The sequence below is a fragment of the Apium graveolens genome, chromosome 3 (assembly GCF_009905375.1).
Source record: "Apium graveolens cultivar Ventura chromosome 3, ASM990537v1, whole genome shotgun sequence".
Taxonomy (NCBI): Eukaryota; Viridiplantae; Streptophyta; class Magnoliopsida; order Apiales; family Apiaceae; genus Apium; species Apium graveolens.
In genome coordinates, this window is record NC_133649.1 from 160,596,903 (window position 1) to 160,619,112 (window position 22,210).

Here is a 22,210-nt window from a genome sequence, read left to right on the forward strand (position 1 = left end):
TCTGGAGGTGTTGGTGGGGTGAGGACGCCAGGATCGTCTTCTCCGGCCACTCCCGATTTTCCGGCGACTGAAACTGCAAAATTGCAGTTTAGTCCCTGTATTTTTGAAGATGGTGAAGTTTAGTCCCTGTAGTTTGCAAAGTTTTCAAAAATAGGATTCCTGTTTATAAAATATTTAAAAATCATATTTCCTATTTATTTTTATTATAAAAATTCATTTTTAATTTCTGAAAATTCTAAAAATTATTATTTTAATTCCGAAAATTATTTTTAAATCACAAATAAATCTGAATTAATTAGTTAATTAATTTCAGTTATTTATAATTGATTAATTGGTCAATTAATTCAAAAATTAATTGATTAATTAATTTAATTAATTATTAATTGATTTTAATTAGTTATTTAATTAGATTTAATTATTTAAAAATGATTTAAAAATTCTGAAAAATAGTTTCGAGCTTTAAAATATTATTCTAAATTATTTCCAAGGCTCGATAATTATTCTAAAATTATTTCGGAGCCAGAATGGGCCAACCGAACCCTGTTTATTATTCCGAAATTGATCCAACGACCCGTTTTAATTCCGAAAAATGTTTTAAAAATCATTTTAAATACCCGAAAGCATATTTATTACCCGAGACTTCTTTATAGATGATATGTCATTGATTATGTGATGTATTATGTGTTATACATGACCTGTTGTTTGACTATCGGTCTATATATTCGGTGTTTACTTGGTTATTGCATAGATTTCAATCCGTTAATCGGATTTGGGTAAAACGAATGGTAGATAGAAGTATGTGTTGAATAGAATCCCGTGAGTTGATGATTGATAGATGCTTATGATATGTGAGCAGAAGAGGCAAGGCGTAGGAAAGGGAAACAGGTAGTTGAGGAGTAAGACGATTGAGATTGAAAGTAAGTGCAGGATAGTAAGCTAATATCAGGCAAGTGTTCTGAACTCTCTCGAGATATTGTAATTCTTGACAGTCTTGTTGAGTTTGTTGCATCTCCTGAGTTTTCTCAATGTAGGCAATTCTGTCAAATGCTGGCTTGAAAAATCTGTTCTTTTCAAGTTTCACATTCATATCTTGATGGATCAAAGTTTCTTGAATTTATTCACCTTGGCATGAGTTGTCGAGTGTTGACCTTGAAGGTGCCTAGTACTCAATGCAGTAACTCTCAGTTGTGCCTTGAAATCATCATTTATCAGCATTTCATCAGCTTTTGCCAGATGCTCAGCAAGAATCTTTTCAGAAGGAACAAAACTAACTGTGTTCCATTCCTTAGTCCACTCCTTTCCTCTAGGAGTTTCACTCCAAGGTACTGGTGCTTCCTTAACAAACTTCTTGATTAGATCAGCTTTATTAACTGTTTGTTGAGGTGCATGTCCTGATGGACCAGCTGCATCAATATCGAAATTAGCAGCAGCTTCACCAGTAGTTTCTTCATTGGCAGCATCAGAACTTGTAGATCCTGCAGGATCAGCATCCTCTGATAAAATAGCAGTATGTGAGGCTATAGAGGCTTCAACATCATCCTCTAAATTCTGATCTGCAGCCAGGTTCTGATCAACATCCAAAATTGATGTTGTTGGTGGAGTGAGTTGAATTGGTGGAGCTTCTAAGTACAAAACCTCAGGCACAATCAAGTTATGAATATCAATTTCAGCACTTGTACCTGGTTCTTCAGTATGTACTGGATCAACTATAGGTGACATAGGAGGTGTAGGTATTCTGTCTTGAGCAGTTTCTTGGACATTGCAAGTGCTTTGAAGCACGGAAACCTAAATCCTGATTTCAGTTATTGTTCTTGAGCTATGAACCATATTCTTTCTAATCCATTGATTATTGTATATCCAAACAAGAACCACAAATCTACGATACTACTACACAAATACATACAAACTAAATACCAGACACTAAACTGAATTATTATATACTCAATCCATGATATCTTATGCTTTAAAAGACCAAATCCTTGAAACCCTGAAATGTTGTTTCCTTTGTTATCCAATTCTTTCATTACCCAGCATTCAAGCTTTGAAAGTACCTTGTTGATCTTTACAAGGATTGAAACCCTTTCATTGTTAAACATTTATTGTTGTTAATGATTTCGGTTATTGTTTATTATTGCATATTCTGTTATTATGTTAGAATTGGATTGTTTTTATAAAATTGTGGACCAGATTCGTGGTCAGACCATATAATGGTCAAGTTAGGCCAATGTGTGCCTTGGATCCAGTAGTAGAGCAATGTTGTGTGCCTTGCTCGGGGTTAGTGCGTGACTGATCAACAGCCTAACCTTGATTTTTAAATTAAAAGTATAATATCCAATTCTAAATCATAATCCATTGTTCACTTGATATCATAAACCTATTCACATGATGATCATTATTCTCAGTTTTGTCATTGTGACTTGCTGAGCTAGTTAGCTCATTTGTGCGATGTTGTTTACATTCTTTCCAGTTAAAAAGGAACCAGTTGGTAAAGAGGATCCCCAGTCCAGCGCGAGAGCTAGGGGTTCATGTTGAGAAAGCTGAGCTAGTAGGCTTCTTTTGGAATAATTTAAGTTTGTAAAAGTTTGTAATAATGTTTAATACTCAGTTTGAATTTGAAATAGTTGGGATTTGAACGGTTTTGTAATATATAGTGTGTTTGGCTTGTGTGCATACTTTAACCTGTTGCGGTCCGTGGTGATTGGTAAGTAGAGTCATTGCATATATTATTATTATCTTTATTATTGTTATAAGCAGGTTATAATTAAGGTGTTTGTGTGGACCCCAAACTTCTGACCCGGGTTTGGAGGGCGCCACAGGTTTGGTATCAGAGCTACAGGTTATAAGTCACTGACACAAGCCTAGGTTAACGGGAATGGGTAGAGGGTTAGGATTAGAAGTAAGGCATAGGATGATAGAACGTTGAGAGGTTGAGTGTTTCGGTATATCAGGTATTAGTGTAAATTGCGTTATGGTACGAGATTCTTATATTACGATATGATTTCAGATAGCAGAGATGGCCGACTCTTTTATTCCTGTATCAGCTGATCACTCAGAGCCTTCAGTTGGAGCACCAGCATCGGATCCACGTCCTGTCATTCCACCAGCATTGGCTATTCTACCTCCACCGGTATTGCAGCCCGTACCATTGCAGGCTATTCCACCTCCAGGCATGAGGCCACCTGTCAGAGGACCCCCACCTGCTGATTCAGGCTTTACTAGTCATTCAGTCACAAGAGTACCTTTCCAGTTCTCTTCCTATCCTGTTCGATATCATCAGTTTGAGGCTTGCCTTATGGAGCAGCGATTCCTACAGGGTCAGATCCAGGAGTTATTGCATATCATGCGTACCAGAGAGATAGGGAGTGGTGAGAGGCGACTTAGGGAGAGGCTCCAGGCATTTCGTAGAGCAGCTGCTGTGAGGATTGCTGAGGCTACACATGAGGACATCACCCCTGATTTCCTAGTGGAGTGGGCTAAGTGGGTTCTAGAGGAGCTTGAGGAGATAGGAGGTCCAGATTTGCCATGAGCCAGAGATTCTGAGATGGAGATGCTGAGCAGTGTTGTTATGATTATGTAGTATGGACAGTAGTGTGTAGTGTGTATCAGAAGACTTTTGAGTTGTATTTATAGACTAGCGATGCTGACTAGTGAGTAGGTTGTTGTACCCTTTTTGCTTTGACTTTCGAAGCGTCTTTACGCTTGTACTACCCTAAAACTTTTGATCTATATATATCAGTACCTTTTTCCTTTCCAACACTGTCATTTATTTTATCGCACCTGTTTTACCTTACCTTATTTATTGCACCAGTTATACCCTGTGATACCATGTGCACTGTTTTCCATAACTGTTTATATTCTGTAAAGAAGCATGCAATTTATTTAGTCACAACTGTTTTCAAAAAGAAATATTTCTGTTTTGCAAAACTATTCTTTTATGTAAAAGATTGATTCAAAAGCTAAATAAGTTGATTGATTCTTTACAGAAAATGCCTCCCAGAAGAAATACCCGCACCAACACCCAGAATGAAGAAACCAAAGAGGAACAGAAGGTTGAGTTTGTAAGTTACTATCTGAAGAATGAGGCCACCTATTGGTGGGAAATGGTGAAGACATTGGAAGGCACAGATGTTATTAGTTGGAAAAGGTTCAAGGAATTGTTTTTAGAAAAGTATTTTCCTCAGTTTGTTCAGGATCAAATGAACTGAAGTTTTTAGAGTTAAAGTAAGGGAATATGTCGGTAACAGATTATGAGGGGAAGTTTGAGGAATTGTCAAGGTATGTGCCGTCGTATGTTCATACTGATAGAAAGAAAGCTAAAAGATTCCAGCAAGGCTTGAAGCCATGGATCAGGGGGAAGGTAGCTATTTTTGAATTGGATACCTATGCCGGGGTTGTACAGAAGGCTATGATCGCAGAGACAGAGAGTGAGATGTTCCAGAAAGATAAGGAAAGCAAGAAAAGGAAAGTTGAAGGAAGTGAGGGTCAGTCACAAACAGGGAAGTTTCCAAATTTTAAGAAGGGCAAGTTTCAGCCAGGGAGAAATTTTAATTTCAGGAGATAAAATGCAGGAGACGGAGGCCAGGGCAATCGTCCAGCTAATGTGAATCCACCGAATCAGTTGAGATTAACTTTTCCAGATTGTCAAGTATGTGGAAAGAAGCATGGAGGAGTTTGTAACAAGTTGAATGTGGTATGTTTTAAATGCAACCAGAAAGGGCACTACTCGAGGGAGTGCCGAAATTAGCCAGAAAGAGAGCCAGCAAATAAAGATCAACCTATCTGGAATCCAGCAGTGAAAGTTCCAGTCATTGGATTTACATGCTTTAAATGTGGGAAGCCAGGACATATGGCCAGGGATTGCAAGACACCAGCCCTAATTAGTAATGCATTGAGAATTATGGGATCTACCCCAACAGTGAATGAGACTCCGAAGGCTAGAGTTTTTGACATGTCGGTGAAGGATGCGATCCAGGATACGGATGTCGTGGCAGGTACGCTTAATGTGAACTCTTTATGTGCCAAAGTGTTAATAGATTCGGGAGCAACTCGATCGTTTGTTTCACAAGATTTTGTTAGTAAATTAAATTGTCCAGTTGAGTGCTTAAATGAAATAATGACTGCGGAGTTAGCAAATCAAGAACGTATAGCTGTGAATCAAGTTTGTGAGAATTGTGAGGTTGAGATTTTTGGTAGTAAGTTTTGTGTAGATTTCATACCATTTAAGTTAGGAGAATTTGATGTGATATTAGGGATGGATTGGTTATCTAAGCATGATGCTCAGATAGATTGTCGAAATAAGAAAGTAATGGTGAAAATGCCAGACGAAAGAATAGTAACGTTCAAAGGTCAGAAACAAGTAAAGAAGTTCTTAACGATGATTCAAGCCAATAAGTTACTACGGCAAGGATGCGAGCATTTCGTAGCATACGTGATTGACAAAAGTCAGGAGCCAGCAAAACATGAAGATATCCCAGTAGTGAATGAATTTCCAGACGTATTTCCCGACAAATTGCCAGGACTTCCTCCAGATAGAGAAATTGAATTTGTGATCGACTTAGCACCTGGAACAGAACCAGTATCCAAGGCCCCGTACAGAATGACGCCTGTTGAGATGAAAGAGCTAGCAAAGCAATTGCAGGAATTGTTAGAAAAAGGAGTAATCAGACCCAGCGTATCCCCGTGGGGTGCACCGGTATTATTTGTCAAGAAGAAAGATGGAAGCATGAGACTGTGCATCGACTATAGGGATTTCAACAAGTTGACAATCAAGAATAAGTATCCGTTACCCAGAATTGATGATTTGTTTGACCAATTGAAGGAAGCCAAGTATTTCTCCAAGATCGATTTAAGATCGGGATATCATCAACTGAAGATCAAACCAGAAGATATACCAAAGACAGCTTTCAGAACAAGGTATGGACATTACGAGTTTTTAGTGATGTCTTTTGGATTGACCAACGCCCCAGCAGCGTTTATGGACCTGATGAACAGAATTTTCAAAGAATATTTGGACAAGTTCGTTATAGTATTTATAGACGATATTTTAATCTATTCAAAGACGGAGGAGGATCATGCGGAACATTTAAGGACAACTTTGGAGATTTTAAGGAAAAAGAAGTTATATGCTAAATTGTCGAAGTGTGAGTTTTGGCTACAAGAAGTTCAGTTATTAGGACACATAGTCAGTAACGAAGGGATCAAAGTGGACCCAGCAAAGATCGAAGCAATTACGAATTGGGAGAGACCGAGAACACCCACTGAGGTAAGAAGTTTCTTGGGATTGGCAGGATATTATCGACGATTCGTTCAGAATTTCTCAAGGATTGCCACACCATTAACAAAGCTTACACGAAAGAATGAAAAGTTTATATGGAATGACAAGTGCGAAGAAAGTTTTCAGGAATTGAAGCGGAGATTAATCACAATACCTGTGTTGTCACTTCCAGACGATCAAGGGAATTTCGTAATTTATAGCGATGCTTCCTACAAAGGACTAGGATGTGTTCTTATGCAGCACGACAAGGTGATTGCGTATGCGTCAAGGCAATTGAAACCACACGAACAAAAGTATCCTACTCATGACTTGGAGCTAGCAGCTATAGTTTTTGCTTTGAAGATTTGGAGACATTATTTTTATGGAGAAAAGTGTGAGATTTTCACGGATCACAAAAGTTTGAAATATATATTTACCCAGAAGGAACTTAATATGAGGCAAAGGAGATGATTAGAATTGATCAAGGATTATGATTGCTCGATTAATTATCATTCCGGTAAGGCGAACGTGGTGGCAGACGCATTAAGTCGGAAGGAAAAGTTAAATGAGTTATCAGTACCTGAAGATATATATAAGGAATTTCAGAAATTGGAATTGGAAATTAGAGTTTGCGAACCTGAGGAAGCGAAAGTGTACAATATGACTTTCCAGCCGGAGTTGTTGGAGAAAATAAAGAAATGTCAGAAAGATGTAATGGATCAAGATATAAATCGTTTGGTAGGTGAAGAATTATGCACGCAGAAGGATGATCAAGGCATTTTGAGATTTTCATCTAGAATCTGGATTCCACCAGTGACGGAGTTAAAGAATGAAATTTTACAAGAAGCACATAGTTCAAGATATTCCATCCATCCAGGGAGTACCAAAATGTACAGAGATTTAAAGAAGAATTATTGGTGGCCATATATGAAGAGAGAAATTGCGGAATGGGTTAGCAAATGTTATACCTGTCAGAGAGTTAAAGCAGAGCATCAAAGACCAAGCGGATTGCTACAGCCATTGGAGATTCCAGAGTGGAAGTGGGAACATATTACCATGGATTTCATAGTTGGATTACCAAGGACAAGGGCTAATCATGATGCCATTTGGGTTATAGTGGATAGACTTTCCAAGTCAGCTCATTTTCTGCCTATAAATGAAAGATTTTCGCTCGACAAGTTGGTCCATATGTACCTAAAAGAAATTGTAGTTCGTCATGGAGTTCCAGTGTCTATCGTATCTGATTGAGATCCAAGGTTTAATTCAAGATTCTGGAAGAGTTTTCAAGAATGTTTGGGAACAAGACTGAATATGAGTACAGCTTATCACCCCCAAACGGATGGCCAAAGTGAAAGAACGATCCAGACAATCGAGGATATGTTACGTGTTTGTGCGATTGATTTCAAAGGAAGTTGGGACGAACATTTACCTCTGGTAGAGTTTGCTTACAACAACAGTTATCATGCCAGCATTGGAATGCCACCCTATGAAGCCCTTTATGAACGCAAATGTAGATCTCCAATATATTGGGACGAAGTAGGAGAACGCAAGATACTTAGACCTGAACTGGTACAGCAGACAAAGGAAGTTGTTGAACTTATCCAGAAAAGATTAATAGCCACTCAAAATCGTCAGAGGAAATATGCAGACCAATCAAGGAAAGACATGGAATTTGAAGAAGGAAGCTTGGTATTACTGAAAGTATCACCATGGAAAGGACTAACGAGGTTTGGAAAGAAAGGGAAGCTAAGCCTAAGATATGTCGGACCTTTTGAGATCCTAAAGCGCGTTGGCAAAGTAGCTTACGAATTGGCGTTACCTCCGCACATGGAGCACATTCATAATGTTTTTCATGTATCGATGCTCAAGAAATATAATCCAGACTCCAGGCATGTAATAGAATATGAGCCAATAGAGCTTCAGGCAGATTTATCATATGTAGAGAGTCCGATAGAGATTCTAGAGGCAAGAGAGAAAGTATTGAGAAATAAAGTGGTAAAGTTAGTAAGAGTATTGTGGAGAAACCCAAAGGTTGAAGAGTCAACCTGTGAGTTAGAAAGTGATATGAGAGAAAAGTACCCTCATTTGTTTTCTTAGAGATTTTGAGGACAGAATCCTTTTAAGGGGGGAAGGATGTAATATCCGGGATATATCGTGTAATTATTTTTGCTATTATATAATTATTATGTGTGTTCAGTATCTATTCTGTGAGTTAATTGTTAAGTGTTATCTGTACTTGAATATTCAAAAATAATATTAATTGAGTATTTTAATTTTTATATGTCCAAAATAAAATATAGATAATTGTCATATCTTCCTAATTATTTTTATGTTAGTTTATGGATTTATAAGAATCATATGAAATTTCTAAAATCTTTTTCCGGGTAATTAAAATCTATTTTATAAAAACGGGAACCAACCGACATCAACCGTTGTTACGTTTTTGGAACCCGAAACTCGTTCGAGAACTCCTTCCTAACCTAATTGTAATATTCTGAGCATATTCCATGTTTCGACTTTTTCGATCCGACTTACGGTTTGTCCTGCGCGGGTCCCGGCGCAACATTTTCGATACAATATTCGTTTCGGTAAATCAATAAAATCCGTATTTTCGATAAACGGGAGTTTTTTATTAAACTATCCCAATTATCACTTCGTAATACGTGTAACCAGGCGCTGAGACCAAGTCTGCAGTACAAATTGTACTGATTTGGATAATTATCCCGAAAACCGATACCGTTTGGATCAGTTTTTACAAATAAACATACCGTTTTACATCCGGAATGATCCAACGGGATACAAATTTTCCATAATTATAAATAGCCTTTTACCGTATTTTATTTCGTATCAAAATCATTTGAAGATAGTTAATTATATAATTTTCAGAGAAAAGCCCTAATTTCTTAAAACTGTTCTAAGAATCAAACAGCAAAACGAAGGCGTTACCGATCTCTGTTTTTAAAGCTTGAGTAACCAAAACGAAGGATTTGAGGTGTTCTATCAGATTCTTAGCTTTGTTTCACTGCAGAAATCAAGGTTATTTTTCTAAAAATTTATTTATTTTATTAAAAATATGAATTTTTGTTCGGATGATTGTTTGTATGATTTGATGATTGCATGTTGTAGAGCTTGTTTTCCTGATGATTTTCATATGTCATACGTCTGATTTGGAGTTCAATAACATGCTCAAAAGTGGGTTTAATTTTCGAATTTCAAAATTAGGGTTTATAACCCGTATGAATGTTTTCAATTGAAATTTGGGGGTTTTTGATTCAGGGGTTATTAACTGTTGATTTATAGTGGGTTGTGTTCCTTATAAAATTTGCAATCGATTGATATATAGCTCGTTAACAGAGGATGCTTGAATCGAAGGGAGTTGTGTTTTAAAGATTTGCGATGTTCGCCGGAAACCGGCGATGTTCTTGGCCAATTTCCGGCCAGAACAGGGATGATTATAATGTTTTGAATGCATGAACAAGTTCCTGGTGTTGTGTAGTGTTGATCTGGATGTGTTGGTGGAGTGAGGACGTCGGGATCGTCTTCTCCGGCCACTCCCGATTTTCCGGCGACTGAAACTGCAAAATTGCAGTTTAGTCCCTGTATTTTTGAAGATGGTGAAGTTTAGTCCCTGTAGTTTGCAAAGTTTTCAAAAATAGGATTCCTGTTTATAAAATGTTTAAAAATCATATTTCCTATTTATTTTTATTATAAAAATTCATTTTTAATTTCTGAAAATTCTGAAAATTATTATTTTAATTCCGAAAATTATTTTTAATTCACAAATAAATCTGAATTAATTAGTTAATTAATTTCAGTTAATTTATAATTGATTAATTGGTCAATTAATTCGAAAATTAATTGATTAATTGATTTAATTAATTATTAATTGATTTTAATTAGTTATTTAATTAGATTTAATTATTTAAAAATGATTTAAAAATTCTGAAAAATAGTTTCGAGCTTTAAAATATTATTCTAAATTATTTCCAAGGCTCGATAATTATTCTAAAATTATTTCAGAGCCAGAATGGGCCAACCGAACCCTGTTTATTATTCCCAAATTGATCCAACGACCCGTTTTAATTCTGAAAAATGTTTTAAAAATCATTTTAAATACCCGAAAGCATATTTATGACCCGAGACTACTTTATAGATGATATGTCATTGATTACGTGATGTATTATGTGTTATACGTGACCTGTTGTTTGACTATCGGTCTATATATTCGGTGTTTACTTGGTTATTGCATAGATTTCAATCCGTTAATCGGATTTGGGTAAAACGAAGGGTAGATAGAAGTATGTGTTGAATAGAATCCTGTGAGTTGATGATTGATAGATGCTTATGATATGTGAGCAGAAGAGGCAAGGCGTAGGAAAGGGAAACAGGTAGTTGAGGAGTAAGACGATTGAGATTGAAAGCAAGTGCAGGATAGTAAGCTAATATCAGGCAAATGTTCTGAACTCTCTCGAGATATTGTAATTCTTGACAGTCTTGTTGACATTGCAAGTGCTTTGAAGCACGGAAACCTAAATCCTGATTTCAGTTATTGTTCTTGAGCTATGAACCATATTCTTTCTAATCCATTGATTACTGTATACCCAAACAAGAACCACAAATCTACGATACTACTACACAAATACATACAAACTAAATACCAGACACTAAACTGAATTATTATATACTCAATCCATGATATCTTATGCTTTGAAAGACCAAATCCTTGAAACCCTGAAACGTTATTTCCTTTGTTATCCAATTCTTTCATTACCCAGCATTCAAGCTTTGAAAGTACCTTGTTGATCTTTACAAGGATTGAAACCCTTTCATTGTTAAACATTTATTTTTGTTAATGATTTCGGTTATTGTTTATTATTACATATTCTGTTATTATGTTAGAATTGGATTGTTTTTATAAAATTGTGAACCAGATTCGTGGTCAGACCATATAATGGTCAAGTTAGGCCAATGTGTGCCTTGGATCCAGTAGTAGAGCAATGCTGTGTGCCTTGCTCGGGGTTAGTGCGTGACTGATCAGCAGCCTAACCTTGGTTTTTAAATTAAAAGTATAATATCCAATTCTAAATCATAATCCATTGTTCACTTGATATCATAAACCTATTCACCTGATGATCATTATTCTCAGTTTTGTCATTGTGACTTGCTGAGCTAGTTAGCTCATTTGTGCGATGTTGTTTACATTCTTTCCAGTTAAAAAGGAACCAGTTGGTAAAGAGGATCCCCAGTCCAGCGCAAGAGCTAGGGGTTCATGTTGAGAAAGCTGAGCTAGTAGGCTTCTTTTGGAATAATTTAAGTTTGTAAAAGTTTGTAATAATGTTTAATACTCAGTTTGAATTTGAAATAGTAGGGATTTGAACGGTTTTGTAATATATAGTGTGTTTGGCTTGTGTGCATACTTTAACCTGTTGCGGTCCGTGGTGATTGGTAAGTAGGGTCATTGCATATATTATTATTATCTTTATTATTGTTATAAGCAGGTTATAATTAAGGTGTTTGTGTGGACCCAAACTTCTGACCCGGGTTTGGAGGGCGCCACAGATGGTGTCCAAAGAATAAAGCATCGGAAGCCAACTCGATTGCAACATGAATTAAAAAAAATCAGAAGTTTTTCCAGAAGTACGGCACGCCCGCGCTGCTCTAGCGCGCGGCCGAGCCAATTTGTCAGAGAGCCAGCGCGCCCGCGCTGATGAAGCACACGGTCGCGCCGGGTCGGGATTCCAGAATCCTGGTTCTAGTTGATTTACAATTGGAGGACTTCTTTCTTGCATGGGCTGCTATATATACTTAAATAAAGGACGTTTTCTAGAGACGGATATACCAGAGCACAAAGAGACCCGTAAGAAGACCGTATTAGCACGATTCAACGAAGACGAAGAAGATCTTATTTTTACTTGTGAATCTTTGTTCTAAGTTGTAACTTAGATGCTAGTTTTCTTATTCGTGAACCTTACTCTTGTTTTGTACTTGATTTTTATTATTTATTCAGTATAAAGACTACGTCTATTATACCATTCTTTCATCGGAACTCACGTTGATAATGATTCCGATCATGGGCTAATCGTTATCGTGGGGTTCTAGCGGATTAATTTATGGATTTCTTTAGTCAAATTCTGTAGACATATAGGGTCTCAATATAATTGGTGTCTATTCAGCTTCTATCTCTTTTGTGAATGTCTGGTAGTATGGTATTCGTGCAACGAAAGTTGGCGTTTATCAGTTTCGTGTTATCTGATTAGTATCATCACCATTACATGCTGAGGTTAAGGACAATAAGGCTATTGAATGAAGTATTTAATGAAGTTAGAATCCCATGTTTGTCTCATATAATATACAAATCTCTTTATTCTCTTAGTTATAATTGTTAGTTAAATTCTTAGTTATAAAAGAATCCCAATTTGTAATCGTCTTAGCATTGGATAATAACCATATCATCGGTGCATAAGTGCATAATAACCATAGCTATATTACTTGCGAACGCGTATACTTGCGTGTATTATTAGCGCGTGTTTAGCCACTAACATATATATATATATATATATATATATTAACATCCATACGGTTGGATCGATGAAAAGTTTTTTTAAAGTAATCGAAACACCAATTCAGGACTAAACACTAGTTAGTTGTACAAGTCAAACTCATATTTGACTATTAGAATGACAAACCAAATAAAATTATTTTGATATGTAACTTTGGTTATGTCATTAATATATATATGCATTTATTGACATCCATATGGTTAGATCGATGAAAAGTATTTTTAAAATAATCGAAACACCAATTCAGGATTATACACTAGTTGGTTGTACTAGTCAAATTGAAGTTTGACTGTTAGATGGCAAACCAAATAAAAATATTTTAATATGAAACTTTGATTATATCACTAATATATATATATATATATATATATATATATATATATATATATATGGGGTGAGTTCTATGGAGTCCACCTTTTTATCGGAGTCCTCGGAGTCCATCTACGTTCTGCAAATAAAATATATTGTAAAACGTATTATTTTGCAAAACATGTTACACAAATAGCATAACTTCAACAAAATCATGCAAATCTCATATATTTACGGTACAATATGTATGTTCTGCAATATGTTCTGCAACATGAACATTTATGTTCTGCAAACTAAACATGTTTTGTAGAATATATATTTTTGCAATGTTCTGCTTGTAAAATGTATGCAATCTACAAGATTTTTGATAGAATAGTGATGTTTGTCGAAAAATAATATGTTTTGCAATATTTTAAGCTATATTTTACTTGCAGAACATATATGGACTCCGAGGACTCCAATTAAAGGTGGACTCCATAGAACTTTACTCTATATATATATATATTGACATCCATACAGTTGGATCGTTAAATTTTTTTTTTTTAAATTGAAACACAAATTCAGAACTAAACTCTAGTTAGTTTTATAAGTCAAACTCATGTTTGACTGTTAGAATGATAAACCAAATAAAATTATTTTGATATGTAACTTTCGTTATATCACTAATATATATATACCTATTGACATCCATATGGTTGGATCGATAAAAAGTATTTTTAAAATAATCAAAACACAAATTCAGAACTAAAATCTTGGTAGCTGTACTAGTAATACTGAAGCTTGACTATTAGAATGGAAAACCACATATATTTATTTTGATATGAAATTTTGGTTAAATCACTAATATATATATCTACTGACATCCATACAGTTGGATCGTTGGAAAATATTTTTTAAAAAATTAAAACACTAATTCAGGATTAAACCCTAGTTAACTGGAACCAAATAAAATTATTTTGATATGAAATTTTAGTTATATCCAAACTGATGTTAAACGACTCTTTTTCACATCAGTTGTTTAGTGTCCGATGTTAATGTCTATAATTCACATCGGTTCTTAAACAACCGATTTGCTAAATTTTGTAACCCACATATTCCACCTTCTCCATTATCTATTTTCCCTTCTCTCTGCTTCTCTGCTGACCCTCTCTCTCTCTCTCTCTCTCATCTCTCTCCAACCTCTTCTCCTATCTCTCATCTCCCTTCGGGGTTTTTCAGGTTGTGGCCTGCTGGTATTTGACTAATCTATCTATTTTGGTTAGTAGTTGGCAAGAGCTTTGGTTTAATTGAAAATACGAGTTTTATACTTGGTGGGGTGAACACTATTGGTTCTTGTGGAGAAATCTATGAGATATTTATGATTGTATTGAGTTGATACGTGAGGAATGACAAACGGAAAGATCAGGGCTAAGCTTAAACGGGATAAACTCAAACAGAGCAGCCTTTATACATTTGGGGGTGTTTTACGCCGCAGACTGAAGATGCAGACGGATCCCAACCCAGACCCCATCAATTTCAAATTAGGTGAGTTTTTATTTTACAGATTGAAAAAATTAGATGAGTTTTTCTTTACTTGAGTAAAATTAGATGAGTTTTTATTTTACAGATTGAAAAACAAGTCTTTAGATAGTATCATAATTCCAATTGTGTTGAATAATGCTGGAAAAATAAACTCTCTCACCTAAATTCCACTACTTCCATATTTTTTTGCTTTCCTTGAAATTCCACATTTTTTTTTCCTTTACAATCTTTATTTCTTCTACAGTTGAAATGGCAAGAAGATAAGCTCTTTTCCCAGGTGATTCTGAGTTTCAATAATTGCTTCACATATTCAGGTATAAAATGACCTTATGATGTATGCTATTTTCATGCTTTGTACTCTAAAGTAGTTAAATAGTAATTGTACAGGTCGAAATTCGCAAAAATAGACAGTGCTGCTGCTCACACAAACTTGAGAAGCAGGCAGATAAAAAAGCAGCAAGTGATACATGCTTTAGGGCGAGAAATGGTTGCAAAATTAAACTATTTGAAAGAGGTAAAATATATAGCCCTAAATCTGACCCTTTTTTTCTAAGTTTGAAATCAACTCTTTGAATAAATGATTAACAACCTGTAATTTTTTTGGCTTTCTTGATTGTCTATTTTTTCTGTATCCTATTGACATTTTAATAATAAAAAAAGTTATCAGAATGAGAAGATTCTTGTTACTTGTCAAGTGATCTCGTTGATAAAGATTCAGATCCCAAACCCTCAACATCAACAGAGGTTTGTTGCTTTTTTTTTGAATCAGGATAATGCGGTAGGTTTATTGTGTCTAATACTCCTTGTACAACAGTTTTAGCCTGACTTATTAGGTAGCCAGAGTACTCGCAATGATATCAGCTGGATACACTAAACTTTGTTGCCTGACATAGAAATCTTCACTATATTATGTAGACTAGGAAGTCAACTCATTTGTACCATTCTAGGATATCTAATAGCTTTCTAGAGGAGAATATGGATAATGCCGCAAAAAATCATGAATCATTCTTATGTTTGGAGGTTTGTATTTTTTTTATTTCAAGTTAAAATAAATGTTCCTTTTACACTACCTTTTCTTTATTAATTAGTTATTTCCTTTGCATATTTGTTTCATGTTAAGTGAGCACCATAACTTAATCATTTGGAAGTCATCATTAGTAGTTTATGTTATCCCGTGGGTAGGGCTGAGTTAGGCTGGGTTTAGAAATAACACAGAAGAATCAAAGAAGGATGTTATGTATGTTCCCTGGTATATGCCAATTATCTTTTACAAATTCAATATACACGTGTATACACTAAATAAAACTTGTTAATATAGAAATGTTATATGTTTGGTGTTGTAAATTGTGGATTCTTTTTCAAATTTATAGTATTTGATTTAGGATTGTTTTGTAACTCTTACAAAATAGATCAGGAGATTATGTGATGATTGAGAAGTCTAAGTAGCACAGAGATGCCGATAATGTATCATAAATAATTCAAAATTAAAAACTTAAGATAATTATATAATATTATATATAAGACCTTGAGAACACGACTACAAATTTTCATATACAATTATACCATGCTGAAAAAGAGCATTTTTATATTTGTATAAAAATATAAAAATATATTTGTATGACGGACCTGGATTTTAACAATATATCTTTTACTCAAAGCAGCAATTGGAGTTTGTACAAGAAAAATGTTAGTGACCTGAGAAAACGCAAATAAAATGTTAAAAAGATGGTTAACCAAAAGGGAAAATAAAGATTGATATTGGGATAGCTGGCAGCAACAAAAGATTACATATATAACTTACTTTGTCAAATTTCTTAAAAATCTTTGCAAAAGCTAGCATGTTCAAATTTCTTTACATTTTTATGTATATTTTAGGGAAAGGTCACGGCCGACTACGATGATGTTGATGATGGTGGGGCACTATGCCATAAGTGCTCAAATGCTATGCTTTTTTTGAGTGTTGCAAGAAAAGCGTTCTGTTAAGTATGGTTTTGCTTAGTATTTTGCAACACTAGTCAAAAAGCATTGCATTAAACATAAATGTACTGTTTTGATAAAATTATTAGTGTTGTGACGTGCAACACCACGTTTAAGCGTTGCATTATATTAAATTATTTTTGAGATTATAAAAAAGATATGTTATCAAAGCAAATACAATAACTTTAACGTTTTAATCATTTATTTCCTTAAAATATAAAATGTAATATTTTATTTAATTTAAAATATTTAGACATATATTTTATATAAGTTTAAATCGTATTTTGATTTTTTGTCCAATTATAAATTTTGAAAATTAAAAAAAATCTAAAACATATATTTTTTTAATCAAAATATAGGTTTTTCATTTAAGCGTTTAATCATATTAAATTATTTTTGAGATTATATCGATGATACCTTTTAGTTCTTTAGATGAGTAATCTTATTCTCGAAGCTTCTATACTTGTATATGATATAGTTTTTTAAAATTTATTAAATATAAAGTATGTATAATTTTCGGTCAAAATTTGGTCAATTTGACTGACAAAACTCAAAACAAAACTATTATTTTTTGATGGATAGAGTATTTTTTTTTAAAAAAAGTTTTTTTTAAAGTCTAAATTTTAAAAATAATCCATGAAATATAAGTTAGTATATTATAAAATACACATTATTCTTAACATTATACTGACAATAAAAAGACAATCCTAATACAAGTTAATTAATTTACAAATACTTGTCCATGTAATTTTAAGCCTAGTACGTAATAGGGCCCTATATAAAGGCCCAATAAAACAAAACCCTAATCCTTATAACCAAACCTCTCTCGCACTCTCTGTTGTGCTTCTTTGTTTCATTTTTTCACATCTCGCCACAACATCTCTCTGCTGCGCTTCAACCATCGTTCTGTTAAGGTGCGAATAGATATGTGGCAACATGTAGGATTAAGATTGAGGATGGGGGCCACTCCACGGGTCCCAATCGTTCAAATCGGAGTGGTAAGTCTGGATTAAACCCAGGTAGCAAAGATGAGAAATTCGTTTCTCAGGGTGTGGGTAAGAATGGAAAAAATATTGAAGATTCAAATCAGAATACTGATGTTGAAGGTTCAATTCGTGATGGGCAGGTTGTTTTTAATCATTCTGGTAATGGTGGGTTTAAAGATTTTGCAGTTATGAATCCACTATATCAGAATGAAGGTGAGAATTCGAATAATAATGGTGGGGTGGTAGATGGGTTGATTAGTGATGATGGAGAAGTTGTGTAATAACTCGAATTTCTGAGACCATGTAAAACGTTTAATGAATAGTAACCCTGACAGACGGGAAAACTTTTGAGCCCACACTATATAGTGCATAAGAAAATGAGTTTCGGAATAGATATTACGACTATACGTACCAAATAAGTGTATGTAAACGCTATTAGTTTTCGAAGAAAACGAACTTTGAAAAACAACCGTAATTACGACTTATCAAGGACTACGGGAATCACAATATAATTACGAGATTAAAATCCTACGGATTTATATTCAATTAGGATAAATAAAAATATAAGGAATAAATACGAAAAGAATTACATTGCGAACCATTTACGAATAAGTATTGCGGAGAACGTTTAAGTAACCGAGCGAACGCGTAAACGATTAATTAAACGTAACGCACTAACTAAACCATGGTAAGGAAGTAACCATGGTTACTTCATCAAATAGTAAGCTAACCCTAGGATGACCAAGCTAGCTAGCAAATAGTGGGCTAAGGAGCTAACCTTGTAGTTTAGCTTGTAAGCTAGCAATCTACAAAGATTTGTCCATGGATTTGGAGACAAGGAATAAACCTAAGCTATCCTAGGAAGAATAAAGATCAACTTGCAAAGATATCAAGTCACCTTCCAAGAAGCAACCTATAATTCATCCAAGAGAAGCAATCAAGTGCTATAAATACCCCCCCACCCCCATTTTTTCTTCCATTCGGCTATTTGAAGGAAAAGAAGGAATTGCAATTCAAAACTCCAAGCTCTAGTTCTTGTAAAATCCCACAATTATTTCCCAAGCCTCCGAGCAACTAAACTAAGGTAAGAAAAATCATTCATCTCTTTTTATCAAGGTTTGATGGGTGGAATAAATTCAAGAAACTCACTAGTGAATAGTGTGAATAGTAACCTCTCTTTGGTTTCTTGATTTTAATGGTGGTTTTAGGTTCCAAAAATCATACCAAGCACTTCCAAGCCTCCACCATCCTCAAGAACACATCTCAAGCTTTCAATAAAGGTAAAGATCTTTGGCCTAACTTTATTTAAGGTTCATGTTTAAGATCCATTTAGTGAGTGTTAGTAAACCTAGCTTACTAAGTGTTGTTTAGTACTAAGTGAGTGTTAGTACTAGGGATGATATGATGATTGTTGGTGGTTGTATTGATAGTTAAGGCATAAACGAAACCCGGTCGTAAACGTAACGTCGTTAAAAACAACAAACCATAACTTCAGATCGTCGGTGAATATTATCCCGACTTATTATTATATTGAATACAGTTTCAAGAAGAAACTTTTCCCCTTATTAATTATCTGTTGACAACGGTCAACTCACATCCCTAGTACTTCCTCCGAAATTCTCGGAAGTACGTATATACATATATATACACTTATATTCTAAAAAGATAAATTATCTCTATCAACAAGCAAAACGCTTGGGGAACTTCGATGTAATTCAAGTTCCCGGGATGGATAGAATTCTGTTGAAGGACAATGGAGGGGTAGACTCTGGTACTACGTGTGCTGGATGGGCTACCAAAGGTACCGCAGGCGAAGGTAGTTTGTGTACTCAGGAACTTGTGAAGTATGTGTATACCCGAAAATGGGACACGTAGCCCGAATGCGGCCAGGGTGATACCCGAGAGATGACGGTATTAGTCCTTTTACTAGTAAAGAAGGTTACTTTCCATAGGACGACTGATCATCGTATGCGGTGGCTCTGTGAGATGTCCAAAATCTTCCAATTGGAATTGATATGCAATACCGTAACCCAAGCCTAGGTGCTGGGATTACTATTAAGGTATTCGCAGGTTATAAAAACCCCTTAAAAGAATTATTCTAATAAGAAGGTGTGGGACACCGAGAAATCTACTTTTAAATAAAACATATATATAATATATGATGTTATTATACAGTCATTTTCATACTGTATATTATTATGCTGAGCATCTTAGCTCACACTTGTTTTCTTAAATTGACATAACACAACAGTGAATCAAGATGCCTGCCATGAGAACCACAGCCAGGAAACGGGTAGGAAATGGCCAGCTGTTCCGTAGATTGTTTGGTGCAGTACCTCAGGTAGTCGGAATAAGCTGGATTAATTTTCAGTTGTTTATAGTTCGGCTTATTTATAAGTATGGTTTATGTAAAATAAGAAATAAGAAGCGTGTATTCGGCCGGCGGATTAACCTTACTTAAAGGTCACCCCCAGTAAGACTAATTACATTTGGGTTGTAACAAAATTTCTCTAGTAATGATGGTTCGTTTCGAAGACAATAACCTGTAGTGTGTGTGTGTTAAGTGTGGGGTCGTGAAGCGTGAGTATTTACATATTGTAGTGTGAGTTGTGTGAGTTTAGATAGCGTGTCTTCCGAGACTCCAGACCTCGGGTTTTGGGGCGCCACAAGTTGTTTGTATTAATATTCAGGAGGGATGTGAGGTTGTGTTGACTGAAGATACTAAGGAAGTTCCTGTTAGTGTGAAGCAGTCTGTTGTGAATGATGCACATGTAGTGTTCGACAAAATGCCTGTTCAGTAGATAGTTGATTATTTGAACAATAGTTTGGGTGAAGTTATTCTAGGAGTTAATAAGGATTTTGTTTCTGATTTGGAGGGTTCAAAGAAGCAAAATGATCACATTCCTTTGGATAATGATGTCCATGGTGTGGATGAGATGTTGATTGAGAAGCAAGGAGATGTGAATTTGCAGAAAATTTGCAGAATCCTAATGCTCAGATAGTGTCTAAACTGGCTGAGAAGTTACAGACTTTGAAGCATGGTTTGAGTGTAGATAATATGGAGCACAGGTCTGGGAGTGTGGGCAAATAGTGGGCTGCTTTGTTGAAACCATGGTATTCTGTATTTGTATGCCAATATTCTACTTATGAACTTTTTAGTTTAAACTCGATTAGTTACGTTATTATTTTCAGTCTTTTTAAATACTTTTAACATTGAGCATATCACGTTAGTCCCCTGTGACATTGTAATTGTTAATTCTTGGTAGGGTCTGGTTGGCCTTCTCTTGGCGTTGGGGCATTTTCTGAAAATGGACCTTTTAGACCAAATGGACATGTTTTAGTCAAGAATGATTACAGCTGGAACTGAAGTACATTTTAAAGCATATGTTTCTAAATTTAATAAATTGAATTTGTTGATATGAGCACATATATGTGTGTACATTGTGGTGATGCTTATTGTCATTTAGATCATTGTATAGATACTGAGTGACAAAACTGTTTTCCCTGTTTATTTGTCCAGCCTGATGGTCAGATGCCGAGTAACAAAACTGTTGGTGGTGGTACTGGATCCGGTCTTGGATCCCTGCTTTTGGAGCGGCTGTCTGTTGATTATGGGAAGAAGTCCAAACTTGGGTTTACTGTCTACCCATCACCACAGGTTTCAACTTCTGTCGTTGAACCCTACACCAAGGGCATTTGATGCTCCACCAATTGTAATAGCTCTAGCTATAATTGTAATAGTATCTTTTTGGAACATTGAAGAACTTGTAATGAATTTAGTAGTTAGTATTATGTTGGGGTTGTTGGATGTATTTTGTGGATGGAACTTGTAATGGGGTTGTTGGATGATGTTTTCGATGGCTAGTAAAAATTGTTTAATGGTTATTAGGATAATTTTCATGGGCTTCTGTAATTATGAAATATTATCTTGCAAAAATTTTAATTAAAGCGTTGCATTTGATATTTGGGTGTTGCATTATAAAGTAATAGTAATTTTAATAAGCATTGCCTAATAGACTCCATGAGTGGGGCCCACTGCTGACGTGACATCCCCGTGTCACATGTTGATGTAGCATCCACGTGTCACATGCTGACGTGGCCTTAATGTGGGCCCCACACATGGATTCTTACATCCAGCTTATGTCAGAGCCAACGCTTTTTGGTGTTGCATTTGATGTATATACTGTTGGATTACATCTATTAGGCAATGCTTATTGGTGTTGCTGTAGACCCCCAAAAAGCGTTGCATTAGAGGAACGGCCGCAGATGTAACGCCCCTTGGTGTTGCATTATTGAAAATGCAACGCTTTTTGACATAAGGCATCAACAAAAGAGCATAGCATTTGAGCACTTATGGCATAGTGGGGGTAGTGAAAGGACATAATCCGATGATGACAATGACCGAGATATTAGTGTGCCTTATAACGTAGTCTCTCATGGCGGTCCTATAATTAGGGGTTAAATATCGATGTAATGGGTTATGAATGTTTGTAGAATAATTTGAATTATCCTTGTGAACTAAATCTATGGAAATTTGTAAATGATCAGCTAATGTCAGATTTTTTAATTTTTTGTGTAGTCGAAATGGTTTTCTGATAATATTT

General features: G+C 35.3%; 1 long non-coding RNA gene across 9 annotated transcripts; it reads left to right on the forward strand.

Moving 5' to 3' along the window:
• Window positions 1-14,151: 14,151 nt before the first annotated feature.
• On the forward strand, window positions 14,152-21,569 carry LOC141712900 (uncharacterized). 9 transcript variants are annotated; one of them, XR_012571722.1, is made up of 7 exons: window positions 14,152-14,646; window positions 14,888-14,957; window positions 15,031-15,157; window positions 16,519-16,626; window positions 19,858-19,947; window positions 20,873-20,974; window positions 21,127-21,569. It is a non-coding gene; the product is annotated as an uncharacterized LOC141712900 (long non-coding RNA). The 9 variants fall into 9 exon arrangements; XR_012571716.1 differs by lacking the exon at window positions 16,519-16,626 and having other exon boundaries at window positions 15,031-15,387; XR_012571720.1 differs by lacking the exon at window positions 16,519-16,626.
• The last annotated feature ends 641 nt before the right edge of the window (window positions 21,570-22,210 follow it).